Raw genomic sequence first — 19,494 nt, 5'->3', positions numbered from 1 at the left:
CCTCACACTGCCTATGCAGTATAGATAAGTCACCCCTCTAGTAGGCCTTACAGCCCTAAGGCAGGGTGCACTATACCATAGGTGAGGGCATATGTGCATGAGCACTATGCCCCTACAGTGTCTAAGCAAAACCTTAGACATTGTAAGTGCAGGGTAGCCATAAGAGTATATGGTTTGGGAGTCTGTCAAAAACGAACTCCACAGCTCCATAATGGCTACACTGAATACTGGGAAGTTTTGGTATCAAACTTCTCAGAATAATAAACCCACACTGATGCCAGTGTTGGATTTATTAAAAAATGCACACAGAGGGCATCTTAGAGATACCCCCTGTATTTTACCCAATTGTTCAGTGCAGGACTGACTGGTCTGTGCCAGCCTGCTGCTGAGAGACGAGTTTCTGACCTCATGCGGTGAGAGCCTTTGTGCCCTCTGAGGACAGAAACAAAGCCTGCTCTGGGTGGAGGTGCTTCACACCTCCCCCCTGCAGGAACTGTAACACCTAGCAGTGAGCTTCAAAGGCTCAAGCTTCGTGTTACAATGCCCCAGGGCACTCCAGCTAGTGGAGATGCCCGCCCCCTGGACACAGCCCCCACTTTTGGCGGCAAGTCCAGGAGAGATAATGAGAAAAAAAAGGAGGAGTCACTGGCCAGTCAGGACAGCCCCTAAGGTGTCCTGAGCTGAGGTGACTCTGACTTTTAGAAATCCTCCATCTTGTAGAAGGAGGATTCCCCCAATAGGGATAGGAATGTGACCCCCTCCCCTTGGGAGGAGGCACAAAGAGGGTGTACCCACCCTCAGGGCTAGTAGCCATTGGCTACTAACCCCCCAGACCTAAACACGCCCTTAAATTTAGTATTTAAGGGCTCCCCTGAACCTAAGAATTTAGATTCCTGAAACCTACAAGAAGAAGACTGCTGAGCTGAAAAACCCCTGCAGAGGAAGAACGGAAGACACCAACTGCTTTGGCCCCAGTCCTACCGGCCTGTCTCCTGCCTTCCAAAGAAACCTGCTCCAGCGACGCTTTCCACAGGACCAGCCACCTCTGAATCCTCAGAGGACTGCCCTGCTTCAAGAAAAACAAGGAACTCCCGAGGACAGCGGCCCTGCTCCAAAAGACTGCAACTTTGTTTTAAAGGAGCAGATTTAAAGACCCCTGCAACTCCCCGCAAGAAGCGTGAGACTTGCAACACTGCACCCGGCGACCCCGACTCGACTGGTGGAGAACCAACACCTCAGGGAGGACCCTCCGGCGACTCCGAGACCGTGAGTAACCAAAGGTTCGATGGCATCTGTCGCTGTAGATACGCATGTTTTGCAATAGCTCGCCATCTGGTGTTGGGCCGGAGTGTTACAAGTTGTTTTTCTTCGAAGAAGTCTTTTGAGTCACGGGACCGAGTGACTCCTCCTTTTGTCTCCATTGCGCATGGGCGTCGACTCCATCTTCGATTGTTTTTTTTCCGCCATCGGGTTCGGACGTGTTCCTGTCGCTCCGAGTTTCGGAACGGAAAATTAGCTAATTTCGGAAGATTTTCGTCGGTATTGTTGCGTTCGGGATCGGCGTACTTAGATTCAACACCGCATCGAAGATCGAAGAGCTCCGGTGCCCTTCGGGGTAGTTTTTCGATCCCCCGTCGGGGCCTGGTCTGCCCGACCGCGTGCTGAAGAACGCCGATGGAACGGACCCCGTTCCGTTTCTGCCCCAAATGCCACAATAAATACCCCTACACAGACCAACACTTGGTCTGTAACCTGTGCCTGTCACCTGAGCACAGTGAAGACACCTGCGAGGCCTGTCGTGCGTTCCGGTCCCAAAAGACACTCCGAGACCGTCGAGCCAGAAGACTTCAGATGGCGTCCGCGCCGACAGCCCACCGAGAGTTCGAGGAGCAGGAAGAGGAAGGTACCTTCTCGATCCAAGAATCGGACTCCGAAGGATTCGACGATACACAAACCGTGAGTAAGACGTCGAAAACCACACAGAGGAAGATTTACAAGGCCCAGGGGACGCCACTGCCATCAGGCCATGGCTCCACCCATAAATTCGGTGACCGACCGTCGGCACCGAAAAAGGCCCAAACAGTGCCGAGATCGTCCGACTCCGGTCGAGACACCGGCACGCAGCCTTCTCGGGACCGAGAAAGTGCTGGAGACAAGCCTCGACACCGAGATGCCGGTGTGGACACGGCTCGACGCCGAGATAGCGGCACCGAAGAAGATCGACGCCGAGAGGTTTCGGCACCGAAAAAGAAAAAAGTCACCTCGGAGCCGAAAAAACACGCAGACAGGGTTTCGGTGCCGAAACAAACTGCAAGCGACCCAGCTTCAGGCTCTTATACAGAAGAGCACTCGCTAACCTCCCAAATGCAAAAGCATAGGTTTGAGGAAGAGCTACAATCAACTGATGTGGACCATACGCAAAAGCGTATTTTCATACAGCAGGGGACAGGAAAAATAAGCACCCTTCCCCCCATTAGAAGAAAGAGAAGGTTGGAGTTCCAAACTGAACAGACACCACAACCAAAAGTGGTGAAAAGAGTTACCCCACCACCCTCTCCTCCGCCCGTGATTAACGTCTCACCAGCACGAACTCCATCACACTCCCCAGCTCACACCACCATAAGCCAGGGTGACCAAGATCAAGACGCATGGGACCTATACGACGCCCCAGTGTCAGATAACAGTCCGGAGGCATACCCTACGAAGCCATCTCCACCAGAGGACAGCACCGCGTATTCTCAAGTGGCGGCTAGAGCAGCACAATTTCACAACGTAAGCCTCCACTCAGAACAGGTCGAGGATGATTTTTTATTCAACACACTCTCCTCCACCCACAGCTCATACCAAAGCCTGCCTATGCTCCCTGGTATGCTCCGGCACGCAAAAGAAATCTTTAAGGAGCCGGTCAAAAGTAGGGCAATCACACCAAGGGTGGAAAAAAAGTATAAGGCGCCTCCTACAGACCCGGTTTTCATCACTACACAGCTGCCACCAGACTCTGTCGTTGTAGGAGCAGCTAGGAAAAGGGCCAACTCTCACACATCTGGAGATGCACCACCCCCAGATAAAGAAAGCCGCAAGTTCGATGCAGCTGGTAAAAGAGTTGCAGCACAAGCTGCAAACCAGTGGCGCATCGCGAACTCCCAGGCACTACTTGCGCGCTATGACAGAGCCCACTGGGACGAGATGCAACATCTCATTGAACATCTGCCCAAGGACTTACAAAATAGGGCAAAACAAGTGGTTGAGGAGGGACAGACCATTTCCAACAACCAGATCCGCTCCTCCATGGACGCTGCAGATACAGCTGCACGGACAATTAATACATCTGTAACTATCAGAAGGCATGCATGGCTCCGAACGTCTGGATTTAAACCAGAGATTCAACAAGCAGTTCTCAATATGCCTTTTAATGAAAAAGAACTGTTCGGTCCAGAAGTGGACACAGCGATTGAGAAACTCAAAAAAGATACGGACACTGCCAAAGCCATGGGCGCACTCTACTCCCCGCAGAGCAGAGGGAATTACAGCACATTCCGTAAAACACCCTTTCGAGGAGGGTTTCGGGGTCAGAGCACACAAGCCAGCACCTCACAAGCAACACCGTCCAGTTACCAGGGACAGTATAGAGGAGGTTTTCGGGGACAATATAGAGGAGGGCAATTCCCTAGAAATAGAGGAAGATTTCAGAGCCCCAAAACCCCTACTACTAAACAGTGACTCACATGTCACTCACCCCCTCCACACAACACCAGTGGGGGGAAGAATAAGTCATTATTACAAAGCATGGGAGGAAATCACTACAGACACTTGGGTTCTAGCAATTATCCAACATGGTTATTGCATAGAATTTCTACAATTCCCTCCAAACATACCACCAAAAGCACAAAATTTAACAACACACCATTCCAATCTCCTGGAGATAGAAGTGCAGGCACTATTGCAAAAGAATGCAATCGAATTAGTGCCAAACACACAAATAAACACAGGAGTTTACTCACTGTACTTTCTGATACCAAAGAAGGACAAAACGCTGAGACCAATCCTAGACCTCAGAGTAGTGAACACTTTCATCAAATCAGACCACTTTCACATGGTCACACTACAAGAAGTATTGCCATTGCTAAAACTACACGACTACATGGCAACTTTAGACCTCAAGGATGCTTATTTCCATATACCAATACACCCATCGCACAGGAAATACCTAAGGTTTGTATTCAAGGGAATACATTACCAATTCAAGGTACTGCCTTTCGGATTAACAACCGCACCAAGAGTCTTTACCAAATGTCTAGCGGTAGTCGCTGCACACATAAGAAGGCAGCAAATACATGTGTTCCCATATCTAGACGACTGGCTAATCAAGGCCCATTCGTTAATACAGTGCTCAAATCACACAAATCATATCATACAAACCCTCTTCAAACTAGGGTTCACCGTCAATTTCACAAAATCCAAAATTCTGCCGCGCAAGGTACAACAATACCTGGGAGCCATAATAGACACATCAAAAGGAGTAGCCACTCCAAGTCCACAAAGAATTCAAAATCTCAACACCATCATACAACGCATGTATCCAACACAAAGGATACAAGCAAAGATGGTACTACAACTCCTAGGCATGATGTCTTCATGCATAGCCATTGTCCCAAACGCAAGGCTGCACATGAGGCCCTTACAACAGTGCCTAGCATCACAATGGTCACAAGCACAGGGTCACCTTCTAGATCTGGTGTTAATAGACCGCCAAACTTACCTCTCGCTTCTGTGGTGGAACAACATAAATTTAAACAAAGGGCGGCCTTTCCAAGACCCAGTGCCACAATACGTAATAACAACAGATGCTTCCATGACAGGGTGGGGAGCAAACCTCGATCAACACAGCATACAAGGACAATGGAACGTACATCAAACAAAACTGCATATAAATCACCTAGAACTTCTAGCAGTTTTTCAAGCACTAAAGGCTTTCCAACCAATAATAGTTCACAAATACATTCTCGTCAAAACAGACAACATGACAACAATGTATTATCTAAACAAGCAAGGGGGGACGCACTCCACGCAGTTAAGCCTGCTAGCACAAAAGATTTGGCGTTGGGCAATTCACAACCAAATTCGCCTAATAGCACAATTTATACCAGGGATCCAAAATCAACTCGCAGACAATCTCTCTCGAGATCACCAACAGGTCCACGAATAGGAAATTCACCCCCAAATTCTGAACACTTATTTCAAACTCTGGGGAACACCTCAGATAGACTTGTTTGCGACAAAGGAGAACGCAAAATGCCAAAACTTCGCATCCAGATACCCACACAAACAGTCCCAAGGCAATGCCCTATGGATGAACTGGTCAGGGATATTTGCTTACGCTTTTCCTCCTCTCCCTCTCCTTCCTTACCTGGTAAACAAACTCAGTCAAAGCAAACTCAAACTCATATTGATAGCACCAACTTGGGCAAGGCAACCCTGGTACACAACGCTGCTAGACCTATCAGTAGTACCCTGCATCAAATTGCCCAACAGGCCAGATCTGTTGACACAGCACAACCAAAAGATCAGACACCCAGATCCAGCATCGCTGAATCTAGCAATCTGGCTCCTGAAATCCTAGAATTCGGGCACTTACAACTTACTCAAGAATGTATGGAAGTCATAAAACAAGCCAGAAGGCCATCCACCAGGCACTGCTATGCAAGTAAATGGAAGAGGTTTGTTTGCTACTGCCATATTAATCAAATACAACCATTACACACAACTCCAGAACATGTAGTGGGTTACTTGCTTCACTTACAAAAATCTAACCTGGCTTTCTCTTCCATTAAAATACACCTTGCAGCAATATCTGCATACCTGCAGACTACCTATTCAACTTCCCTATATAAGATACCAGTCATTAAAGCATTCATGGAGGGCCTTAGGAGAATTATACCACCAAGAACACCACCTGTTCCTTCATGGAACCTAAATGTTGTCCTAACTAGACTTATGGGTCCACCTTTTGAACCCATGCACTCCTGCGAAATACAGTTCCTAACCTGGAAGGTGGCATTTCTCATCGCCATTACTTCCCTAAGAAGAGTAAGCGAGATTCAGGCGTTTACAATACAAGAACCTTTTATACAACTACACAAGAATAAGGTCGTCCTAAGGACCAATCCTAAATTTTTGCCAAAGGTTATTTCACCGTTCCATCTGAATCAAACAGTGGAACTTCCAGTGTTCTTTCCACAGCCAGATACCGTAGCTGAAAGAGCACTACATACATTAGATGTCAAAAGAGCATTAATGTATTACATTGACAGAACAAAAAACATCAGAAAGACTAAACAACTATTTATTGCATTTCAAAAACCTCATGCAGGAAACCCAATATCAAAACAAGGTATAGCCAGATGGATAGTTAAATGCATCCAAATCTGCTACCTTAAAGCTAAACGACAGCTGCCCATTACACCAAGGGCACATTCAACCAGAAAGAAAGGTGCTACCATGGCCTTTCTAGGAAACATCCCAATGCAAGAAATATGTAAGGCAGCCACATGGTCTACGCCTCACACATTCACCAAGCACTACTGTGTAGACGTGTTATCCGCACAACAAGCCACAGTAGGTCAAGCCGTATTAAGAACATTATTTCAGACTACTTCCACTCCTACAGGCTGATCCACCGCTTTTGGGGAGATAACTGCTTACTAGTCTATGCAAAACATGCGTATCTACAGCGACAGATGCCATCGAACTGAAAATGTCACTTACCCAGTGTACATCTGTTCGTGGCATCAGTCGCAGTAGATTCCCATGTGCCCACCCGCCTCCCCGGGAGCCTGTAGCAGTTTGGAAGTTACCTTCAACTATTTATATATGTATCATCTCAACCTTAAATAGGTGCATACTTAGTCACTCCATTGCATGGGCACTATTACTACAATTCAACTCCTACCTCACCCTCTGCGGGGAAAAACAATCGAAGATGGAGTCGACGCCCATGCGCAATGGAGACAAAAGGAGGAGTCACTCGGTCCCGTGACTCGAAAGACTTCTTCGAAGAAAAACAACTTGTAACACTCCGGCCCAACACCAGATGGCGAGCTATTGCAAAACATGCGAATCTACTGCGACTGATGCCACGAACAGATGTACACTGGGTAAGTGACATTTTCATTTTCCCCCCTGAGCCCCCACAGCGACGCCTGCAGAGGGAATCCCCAGGCTCCCCCTGACCGCGACTGCCTGAACCTAAAGTCCTGACGGCTGGAAAAGACCCTGCACCCGCAGCCCCCAGCACCTGAAGGAACGGAACTTCTGTGCAGGAGTGACCCCCAGGGGGCCCTCTCCCTTGACCCCCCGGTGCCCTACAAAACCCCCCTGGTCTGCCCTCCGAAGACGAGGGTACTTACCTGCTGGCAGACTGGAACCGGGGCACCCCCTTCTCTCCATTGAAGCCTATGTGTTTTGGGCACCTCTTTGACCTCTGCACCTGACCGGCCCTAAGCTGCTGGTGTGGTAACTTTGGGTTTGCTCTGAACCCCCAACGGTGGGCTACCTTGGACCCAAACCTGAGACTTGTAAGTGATTTACTTACCTGTTAAAACTAACAATAACTTACCTCCCCCAGGAACTGTGAAAATTGCACTGTGTCCACTTTTAAAACAGCTATTTGTGTTTTATATGAAAAGTATATATGCTACTGTAATTATTCAAAGTTCCTAAAGTACTTACCTGCAATACCTTTCAAATGAGATATTACATGTAGAATTTGAACCTGTGGTTCTTGAAATAAACTAAGAAAATATATTTTTCTATAACAAAACCTATTGGCTGGATTTGTCTCTGAGTGTGTGTACCTCATTTATTGTCTATGTGTATGTACAACAAATGCTTAACACTACTCCTTGGATAAGCCTACTGCTCGACCACACTACCACAAAATAGAGCATTAGTATTATCTATTTTTACCACTATTTTACCTCTAAGGGGAACCCTTGGACTCTGTGCATGCTATTCCTTACTTTGAAATGGCACATACAGAGCCAACTTCCTACAGTAAATAAGTGGGAATTATTTAAAGCACCGATACAAGGTGATAGACCTGCGAGTGAACTTTAACTTTGGCCGTTATTGCTTTATTCTCTCGTAGGGGATTTCCATGTATAGTCATAAGCACTGAATAGTTCCGCGCGCCTGCGGGGACCCCGGAGCACTGTTGTGTAATATATTCTTAAGTGCAATCATCAGCTCCTTGACAAAAAAGGTCTGTGAAAAACACTTAAGAATAACAATGTGCAGCCTATGTGAACAGCTACACAGGCCAAATTGTTAGAAGAAAAACCAGTTGTAGTGTAAATTCACGTTTAAACCTCAATTTATTCTATAAATACATAAATAAATACATTCTCATATTTTATTTACACCTCTCATGAGGATAAAACAATGTAGGGCAGTGTAGCCCATAGGCTGCCATTATACAGAATGAAAATAGAGCTGTGCCTTTAAGAAAGTAAAGTCTTCCTGTTTCCCATCATGCACAGCAAAAGGCAGTTGCCTCAGTTCTTTTTTCCGGCTCCTTTCTGACAGGACCCTGAAGCATTGAGCTCTACCTCACAAAATCCTTTTGTGACAGAAATTCATTTAAAATCTTTTGAATTTCATTTTCACTCGACGTTTTTAACATTGAGTGATCATTTTCTACTTTTTTCTGTTAGATTCTGACAGAATTTTGAGGTTTTTCTACTTCAGAAATGCCTTCACTGTTTGACAAATGCCCTTCTTGTGGCAGAAAAAAGGCCAAAACAGATCCACATCGGGTCTGCATAATTTGCCTTCCATCCAGCCACAAACCGGAGTCGTGTGACATCTGCAAAACCTTCTCCAGAAGGACCCTTCGTGACAGGGAGAAGATCCGACTCCAGGCGAAAGAGGACAGGAGGAAAAGTGGTCATTCTACCACAGAGCGAGGAGAAGGTCAGTCTTCTACCAGGGCTCACACTGGTTCCTCTATAACTCCGACCAGACCGGCTCAAAAACGGCACAGGTCTCCGACGACGTCGAGGGCGTCGACGTCGAGGCAAGGAACGGCGCCAACATGCTCGCCGTCGAGGAGTGGTTCGCCGGCGAGAAAGAGACATCGCTCGCCGTCGACGACGATTTCGCCGCCGAGACGGCGTGGACTTTCGCCGTCGAGATCTGTGTCACCGTCGACACGGCGAGGACGTTCCACGTCGAGGAGATCTGAATCCGGCTCGCCGTCAACACGGCGAGAGCGATCAACGTCGAGGGGTGCTCGACGTCGTAGGCGTTCACCGTCATCACGGCGACGTCGAGGGTCGTCGTCGAGAGATTCTCAACGGCGAGAAGAATCGACGGCGAAGGGCACTCGCTGTCACCGTACTTCGACGTCGAGGAGTGTGTCGACGTCGAGACAATCAAAAAGACCTAGAAGGGTTTATACAACCTCAGAATCCTCGGCTTCACTCATCCTCCTTCCAGCGTCTCCACAACTCTCTCCTCGACAATCACCATTGCCACAGACGCCGGTAACACCTACGGCGCCTCTTCCGGCTCCGCCTTCAGAGTCTGTTTTGAGGACTCCAACGCGGTCTGTAAGACGTTCGGGACATTCCTCTAGACGCTCTTCTTCCTCTCGGCACCGTCATGAATCACAGAGATCTCAGCATTCACATCACAGGCGTTCTTCTTCGTCTACACGGGACTACTCTCCAACCCTATCGGACTCACCGTCCCCGAGAGTGTCCCCCATAGATGATGTGAATACGTTCCAGGAGGTCTTAGTACGAGGGGCGACCAAGCTGAACATCCCGCTGGCGGTACCTGCCCCATCGACGTCAGTGATCTTCGAGACCTTGCATCACAGGACATCTTCCAGACCTTTGCTTCCACTGGTTCCAGGTCTCCTTGAACCAGCAATGGATATTTTCCTTGCACTGGCCGCAACAAAGTCTGCTCCTTCCAGACTTATTAAAAAATATCGTCCACCAGAACAAGATCCTCTATTCTTGAGGTCGGACCCAGTACCTGATTCGGTGGTCATAGTAGCGGCAAAGAAACTGCATTCAACCTCACCATCTTCTTCTTCGCCTCCAGATAAAGAGAGCAGAAAGATAGATGCTGCAGGACGAAAAGTATGTTCTACTGCAGCCGTCACGATGAAGGCAGCCAGCGCTACTGCGTTATTAGGGCGGTACGACCGTGCCCTCTGGGACTCTTTAATGCAGTTTGCGGAACATCTTCCTAAGGATAAAAGGGAAAGATTTCCTGGAGGTCGTGGGTGAGGGAGCCATGGTTTCTAACCAAATTATAAGTGCTGCAGCTGACTCTTCGGTGCTATCCGCACACAATTATGCACACGGGATAGCGCTCAGAAGGCATGCATGGTTGAGACTTACATCACTCAAACCTGAAGCGCAGCAGAGAATACAAAACTTACCTTTCTCGGGCTCCACCTTGTTCGGTTCTCATGCCGATGACGAGATGGCTAGAATGAAGGCTGAACTAGATACCCTGAAAGCGGTAGGCATGGAAAGACCGAAAGAACAAAGAAAGGTTTTCCGGCCATATCAACAACGACTTTTCACCCACCGGTATCAGTCGCCACACTGGATGTCTTCGCGCCCCCAGCAGAAGCAACAATAGCAGCATCAAAGGGGTTTCTCCACTCAGCGAAGGTCGACAAGGGGTCGTTCAACACCTCAAACTCAGGCAACTCGACAGGCTCCCACGTCTAAGCCCTGAATCTTTGCTTCCCCCTCCTCCGTTATCCACTCCGGTAGGGGGAAGTATCTCAAATCATCTGGACGAGTGGCTACGCATCACAACAGACGCCTGGGTATTGAATATTGTGAGACATGGTTACGCTCTCAGATTCACCAGTTCTCCACCATCTGTTCCACCCAAAACAGCCAACCACCATCTCGAAGCTCTACAGTTAGAGGTCAATATCCTATTGCAAAAAAGAGCCATAGAACCCGTTCCCATCAGCCAACAAGGGAAGGGGATTTATTCGAGATATTTCCTTGTACCGAAAAAAGACAAACAAGAGTTTCGTCCCATCTTAGATCTGAGGACAGCAAACAAATGGATTTGCAAAGAAAAATTCAGGATGTTAGCCTTACACCAAATTTACCCACATCTACGTCAGGGCGACTTGCTATGTGCGATAGATCTTTGCGACGCTTACTTTCATATCCCAGTAACCAAGAAACATCGAAAGTTCCTAAGGTTCACCGTCGGAAAACGCCATTACCAATTTGTAGTTCTACCTTTCGGCCTAAAATCAGCGCCAAGAACTTTTTCCAAATGCATGGCGGTAGTAGCCGCCCACTTGAGGAAACAGCGAATATTCGTCTACCCCTATCTAGACGATTGGCTCATAAAGGCCTCCAGTTGTCTCGAGGCACAGCAACATTTCGAATGGACTCTACAACTGCTGCAAAAACTTGGTCTTCAAGTCAGTCTCCTGAAATCTACAGCAACACCTGTTCAGAGGTTGCATTACTTAGGGGCCATTGTAGATACCAGGCTAGGAAAGGTGTTTCCTTCGGAGGAACGACGGTTATCGATTCTCCAAAAGTGCAAACAACTGCAGGAAAGACCTCAAGCCACTGCAAGAATAATAGCTTCTCTACTGGGCTCGATGGCGTCTTGTATCCATCTGGTTCCCAATGCTCGCCTCCATATGAGACCATTGCAGGAAAATCTGGAGGATCAGTGGTGTCAACTGAGGGACGATTGGGAGAACAAAGTCCTTCTTTCTCCTCACACCCTACAATCCCTCAAGTGGTGGTGTTTACCCAGCAATCTCTTGGTGGGGATTCCGTTCCTACAACGGCCTCCATCTCAAACCATCGTAACAGATGCGTCACTGCTCGGATGGGGGGCGCACATGGAACATCTTCGAGTCCAAGGCGAGTGGTCACAGAGAGAGAGTCTCTATCACATCAACCTGCTGGAACTTCGCGCAGTCCACCTTGCGCTCAAAGCCTTCCTTCCCTCTCTGAGAACGGAAACTCTCCTTCTCCAGACAGACAACGTGGCCACTATGTACTACGTGAACAAACAAGGAGGCACCAGGTCCAGAATTTTATCCAGAGAGGCTCAGACAATCTGGCATTGGCTTCTAGCCAGGAACCTGTCGCTAGTGGCAACTCACCTGCCCGGCATCCAGAATGTTCAAGCGGATGCCCTCAGTCGGGTAATGGACGAGAACCACGAATGGGTACTACACGACGACGTCGTTCATTCCATTTTCGCCCTCTGGGGTACCCCCTCTACAGACCTATTCGCAACCCCAGAAAACAAAAAATGCCAAAACTTCGCCTCCAGATATTACCATCCAGGGACACTGGGGAATGCCCTGTGGATAAGCTGGTCAGGAGCATTTCTTTACGCCTTTCCACCGCTTCCCCTGATTCCGGCGGTCCTCCAGAAGCTGTCCAATGCTCAGACCAAAATGATCCTAATTGCTCCGGAGTGGCCACGCCAGTGGTGGTTCCCAGACCTTCTTCACCGGTCACTCAAACCACACATCAGGCTACCATATCGTCCGGACCTTCTCACGAAGTTCAGAGGGCAGATATCTCATCCCAACCCCTCATCGTTGAGTTTGGCAGCATGGCTCCTGAGCTAGTGCAATATGGACACTTGAACCTACCTCAGGACTGTATGGAAATTCTGAAGGAAGCAAAGCGCCCTTCCACACGATCAGCCTATGCAAGCAAGTGGAAGAGATTCTGCATTTGGTGTTTACACAACAACATTGACCCGGTTTCCTGTGGAGAACAATCTATCCTGCCATACTTGTTAAGTTTGGCAAAATCGGGCTTACAACTGTCGTCAATAAAAGTTCACTTGGCGGCGATAACGGCATACAGAAAGAGTCCTTCACAAACTTCCTTTTTTCGGATTCCGATTATTAAGGATTTCCTAGAAGGTTTAAAGAAGGTTTTTCCTCCCATTAGAAAGCCTTCTCCTCCATGGGAACTGAACGTTGTCTTATCACGTCTGATGCTGCCGCCATTCGAGCCGATACATAAGGCATCGCTGCAGCATCTCACATGGAAAGCTGCTTTTCTGGTGGCAATCACTTCAGCGCGTAGGGTCAGCGAAATCCAGGCCCTTTGTGCTCAGGAACCCTACACGGTTTTTCATTCTGCGAAAGTGGTAATGAGAACTCATCCAAAATTTTTACCTAAGGTAGTCTCCGACTTCCATGTGAACCAAACAATTTCATTACCGACTTTCTTTCAGAATCCAGCTACTCCTGCTGAGAGAACTCTGCACTCTCTGGATGTAAAGAGAGTCTTGAAATTTTACTTGGACAGGACAAAAAGCTTTCGAAAATCACAACAGCTTTTTATTAACTATGGCCCAATCAGAACAGGTTTGGGCACATCTAAACAATCGTTATCCAGGTGGATTGTTTCATGTATAATGTTATGTTATCAGTTAGCAAACAAATCCCTTGGTGGTAGGCCAAAAGCCCACTCTACCAGAGGGAAAGCAGCTACTGTAGCCTTGATGAGAAATGTCCCTTTGGCAGAAATATGCAAGGCTGCCACTTGGAGGTCGGTCCATACCTTTACTAAGCATTACTGCCTTGATACAGACGCTAGGGCAGATGCGCAGGTTGGACAGGCCTTGCTCAAGAATTTGTTTGCATGATTCATGTTTTCTCAGTATTCTTATGTCTACTCCACCGCGGTTATGGGGATGGGCTTGCTACTCTATTCAGTGCTTATGACTATACATGGAAATCCCCTACGAGAGAAGGAATGGTTTCTTACCTGTAACTCCAGTTCTCTCGTAGGGGTATTTCCATGATAGTCATAAGCAACCCTCCCTCCTCCCCGGTGGAGTTGACATAGAACATGAATATTATTGAGGTTGGTACTCCAACAAATGTTTTGTTTCTTCATGTCAGGTTACTAGCCTCCAAAAAAGAACTGAGGCAACTGCCTTTTGCTGTGCATGATGGGAAACAGGAAGACTTTACTTTCTTAAAGGCACAGCTCTATTTTCATTCTGTATAATGGCAGCCTATGGGCTACACTGCCCTACATTGTTTTATTCTCATGAGAGATGTAAATAAAATATGAGAATGTATTTATTTATGTATTTATAGAATAAATTGAGGTTTAAACGTGAATTTACACTACAACTGGTTTTTCTTCTAACAATTTGGCCTGTGTAGCTGTTCACATAGGCTGCACATTGTTATTCTTTAGTGTTTTTCACAGACCTTTTTTGTCAAGGAGCTGATGATTGCACTTAAGAATATATTACACAACAGTGCTCCGGGGTCCCCGCAGGCACGCAGAACTATTCAGTGCTTATGACTATCATGGAAATACCCCTACGAGAGAACTGGAGTTACAGGTTAGAAACCATTCCTTACTGCCCATATTGGTTTTACTATGATCCTCCATTATCACTTTTTTCAAGTATTGGCATGCATCAAACATATTTGATTAATGATGCTTTAAAGACATGCTAAATAAAGGTGTCTTTAAAATGCCTTATAGTGTAGCAAAACTGTGATTTTTTTTTTTTTTTTTTCCAAGTTATAAATATATTGTGGTGTGTTTTTATTTTGAAAAAAACATTTCTAAAATCATGCAGAGGTGCCCTCACACACCGGTACTTGCACTCTGCCCTCTAAACTAGGATGACCTGCCATAGGTATACTTACAATGACCTGGTTTGAAAGGGTGCTTGCACCTTTTCACGCAGGCTGCAATGGCTGGCCTGCAGACACATTTTACATGGGCTCCCATGGATGGCACAATACAAGATGCAGTCCATGGGGAACCCCTGTTGCCCCAATGCCCTGGGTACCTAGGTACGATATACTAGGGAATTACATGGGGGCACCAGTATGCCAATTGTGGGGTGTAGTAAGTCAGGAACAACCAAATTTAGAGGGAGAGAGCATAGTCCCTGGGGCCCTGGTTAGCAGAATCCCACTGAAGACAGTCAAAACACACTGACAGCAGGCAAAAAGTGTGGGTAACCATGACAAAAAGAGAGGGTACTTTCCTATACACCTTCTACACTTGGATGCATATGTTGCCATAGCAATAGGCATTTCTGTGTCCCACAGCTGCATTGTAAACATACAGATAAAGGGTGATGTAAGGGGTCAAGGCTACCTGTCCAGTTGCCAAAATGAAGGTAAAGAAGTTTTAGCCTTGACCTAAAAAAATATACAGTTGGTATCAAGCAATAGGAGTTAAGCCTCTCCCTGAACTTAATTGTTTTTTAGACGGTCATGTTTACACCTCAGTTAATCTGTTTTTGAGTTTCCAGTGAAAGGGATGATATGTTTTATTAGCAACTATTTTTCTAGCTATTTGTCATCCAGCATTTACTGTATTTTTGTAATAGATTCACATGCCTGAATCATTCCCCATCATCGACCTGGAAGCCCCACAGAGACCTTTCAATGGCACTACCAGAGTTTCATTGAGAACTGCACATCAGAATGGCGTCACACATTTTCACCTAGATTTGACCTCTTCAGGCATCATTTTCGAATATCCATTTAAATTAATGCACCTTGCGACAAAAAATAAATGTTCGATGGCATCTATGACCGTAGATACACATGCTTTACATAAATCTGCAATCTACTGTTGGGCTCGGAGTGTTGCAGGTTGTTTTTCTTCGAATAATCTTCTCGCGTAACGAGATCGAGTGACTCCTCCTTTCGGTGATAGTGCGCATGGGCACCCAGTCCTTTATTAGATTGCTTTCTCTCCGCCGTTGGGTTTGGACGTGTTTCCTCTCACTTTGCTGGATCTCGGTTCGGTCTCTTTCGAACTTTACTTTCCATCTTTTTATTGACAATGATATAGTTTGAGATTGCATATTCCACGCTTTAATTAATCCATCTGATTTTCATTGTGGGGGTCGGTTCAAAGCCCTTAGGGGGTCGGTTCTGGGGCCTACTTCAACAACTGTTGTCGAAAAATGCTGGGCTAATGGAACCTACTCCGTTTAGATTCTGTCCTCTGTCACTCCAGTTTTCCGACCAACACTTGGTGTGTAATTTGTGCTTGTCTCCGGAACACTAAGAGGAGACCTGCAACACCTGTAGGTTTTTTTCAAATCAAAAGACCCTTCTGGACCGAAGAGCACATTGGAAGACAACGGACGACATATTCGGAAAAGAACACGCACAAGAAGGCAGACACTAGGCAGCTCTTTCGATCCGAGACTCCGAATTGGACCAAGATTCTGACATCTAGAAGCAGTCGATTCCAGCACACAGTATGTGAGTACACCTCCCTCACCTCACCACGCAAAGACCTTTTAAAAGACTTCCAAGTTTGTCTGTCCTCCACTGGCTTCGGGCCGTGGTAGGATTAGAAAAATACATTTTGATGGCCCACCCTCCAGTTGACACCGAAATTCATGAAGACCAAGAAGCTTTCGGCACGAACCAGAGGTTCAATGCCATCTCAATCTATTTCGGGATCCAAAAATTTCAGAGCCAAAAGTATGCTTCGCGAAGACTCTACAGTTTCTACTTAAGAGGTGACTTCTGTGGTGCCGATTTTGGAAGTCATGGACGCCTGACAGTGCAAAATCCATATACAAAAGGTAGCAAGAGAAAAAAAAATTGCTTCTCCTACTTTTCCAATTCAAAGGAGACTTAATTTTCAAGAAACATTGGACACTGTGTTTCCCCCTATGAGAGTCTCCAAAGAAAAAGACAAGGCCCCAGACAAGCGCTGCCTTCTCTACCTCACTCTCTTGTATTTCCCTGTACTCCACCACCCCACAATCACCTTCATCTTTTATACAATCACAGTTCTCTCCACAAAGGTCATCATCATCTCATAGCAATGACTTAGGTGATGTTCCACAAGATGTAGATCAATGGGATCTATATGATCTAGATCCCATTCTCCCTAATGACCCTGACCTTTATTCAGCAAGGCCTTCTCCCCCTTAGGATACAACTGCATATAATCAAGTTCTTGCAAGGGCAGCAGCATATCATAATGTGTAGATGCATACTGACCCAATCAAAGAGGATTTCCTTTTCAATACTCTAACACTCATAAAGAGACTGTTTCTGTCATGCTACCAGGTATGCACAGACATTCCACAGATATATTCAAAGAAACCTGTTAGGGCAAGACTCATTATAGCAAGGGTAGATAGAAAATATAAAGCTGCACACTCAGATTCACAATTTATAAAAACACAACTACCACCAGACTCTATAGACTCCTCCTCCCGATAAGGAGAGTAAAATACTGGACACAGTAGGCAAAAGAGTCAGTGCTCAAGCTGCAAATCACTGGAGAATTGCAAATCTCAAGCACTGTTGGCGAGGTTTGACAAGGGTCTCTGGGACGAAATAGAAGACTTACTTGAATATCTTCCACAAGAACACCAAAACAATAGGGCAGGAGACCATCGCAGAAGGACAGGCCACCTCAAATAACCCAGTCAGATGTACCATTGATGCACCTGACACAGCAGCATGTTGTGTGAAAACTAGTGTACTCATAAGGAAACATGCCTGCTTGAGGTGTTCAGGATTCAAACTAGAGATACAACAGGTAGTCCTCAGCATGCCTTTTGACAAAGAGAATTAATTTGGCCCAGAGGTAGATACCACTATTGATAAATTAAAGAAAGATTCTCAAACAGCTAAAGCCATGGGAGCCTTATTAGCTACACCAACCAGGGGTAATTTTCGTAGGCCACAATTTATGGGTGGTTTCAAAACATTATCCACCGAGCCCTCCACGTCACAAAATAAACAGGGAACACATTTTTACAACAGGGGTTGGTTTAGAGGCTCTTATAGCAGCTCAAATAACAGAGGGAGAGGTAAAGCGTCCACCTCTAGAGGCTCTACCTCTATTAGAAAACAGTGACTTTTTATAGATTCCCACAAAACATACATCCCCAGTGGGAGAAAGGTTGGCACATTTTTATCACCAAGGGTGCAATATCGACACAGACCAATGGGTTCTATCAATTATCCAATATGCTTATTGTCTAGAACTCATTTCCACTCCACCAAATATGCTTCCTTGTTTTCACAGGCTCTAACACGACCACCTCATTCTCTTTAAAGAAGTTGCACAGTCCCTTCTTCTCAAAGGGGCTTGTAGAACCAGATCCCCTATCTCAACAAGGGTTAGGAGTATATTCACTATACTTCCTCACACCAAAGAAAGACAGTTCCTAAAGACCAATTCTCGATCTCAGGTCTCTCAACCTATATGTATTTTAAGAGCATTTCCATATAGTCACTGCATGATGTTATTCCCCTATTACAGCAGGTTGATTACATGACAGCATTAGATCTCAAAGATGCTTATTTTCACATTCCCATACATCCAGCACACCACAAATATCTACGATTTGTTATTGCAGGAAAGCATTATCAATTCAAAGTTCTACCATTCGGGGCTCCCAGGGTATTCACAAAATGCTTAGCTGTAGTAGCTGCATTTCTCAGAGGGCAATACATTCACATTTTCCCACACTTGAACTACTGGCTCATAAAAGCCAATACCATCCAAAACGGCCAGCAGTATACTCCGTACACAGTAAGTAATCTGCACACTTTGGGATTTATAATAAACTACCTCCAATCCCATCTTCATATGTAGAGCCTTATCTGAGCAATTCTCAATACTCACTCAGGATTGGCATATTCAAACCCAGCAAGAATTCTTTTTTTTTTATTTTTATTTTTACATCTCCTGGTTCAATTACAGGAGAATCATACTTAAACAGTGAAACCAGTGATGCAACTATTGGAGATGATGGCTTTGTGCATTGCCATTGTTCCTCATGTAAGACTGCACATATGTCCACTACAGCAGTGTCTGTCTCGTCAGTGGTCTCAGTCACAGTCTGCTGAGGGTGTACTTTTTGTGTGAGCTTGTGTCTCTCCCCCCCCCCCCCCCCCTCCCCCCCTCGGTGCCCTACAAAACCCCCCTGGTCTGCCCTCCGAAGACGCGGGTACTTACCTGCTGGCAGACTGGAACCGGGGCACCCCCTTCTCTCCATTGAAGCCTATGCGTTTTGGGCACCACTTTGAAATCTGCACCTGACCGGCCCTGAGCTGCTGGTGTGGTAACTTTGGGGTTGCTCTGAACCCCCAACGGTGGGCTACCTTGGACCCCAATTTGAACCCCATAGGTGGTTTACTTACCTGCAAGAACTAACATTATTTTACCTCCCCCAGGAACTGTGAAAATTGCACTGTGTCCACTTTTAAAACAGCTAAATGTGTTTTATGTAAAAAGTATATATGCTATTGTGATTGTTCAAAGTTCCTAGAGTACTTACCTGCAATACCTTTCAAATGAGAGATTACATGTAGAATTTGAACCTGTGGTTCTTAAAATAAACTAAGAAAATATATTTTTCTATAACAAAAACCTATTGGCCTGGAATTGTTTCTGAGTGTGTGTTCCTCATTTATTGCCTATGTGT

The 19,494-nt window shown here is 46.2% G+C and overlaps 1 protein-coding gene across 2 annotated transcripts in view; it reads left to right on the top strand.

The window, feature by feature from the left end:
* The window catches only part of LOC138250539 (uncharacterized), a 277,257-nt gene that overhangs the window by 224,079 nt on the left and 33,684 nt on the right, over positions 1 to 19,494 (top strand). The gene's annotated exons all lie outside the window — the stretch shown is intronic.

The sequence above is a fragment of the Pleurodeles waltl genome, chromosome 1_2, assembly GCF_031143425.1.
Source record: "Pleurodeles waltl isolate 20211129_DDA chromosome 1_2, aPleWal1.hap1.20221129, whole genome shotgun sequence".
NCBI lineage: Eukaryota > Metazoa > Chordata > Amphibia > Caudata > Salamandridae > Pleurodeles > Pleurodeles waltl.
Note: the sequence above shows the minus strand (reverse complement) of the source record. Positions and strands in the feature narration are given on the sequence as shown.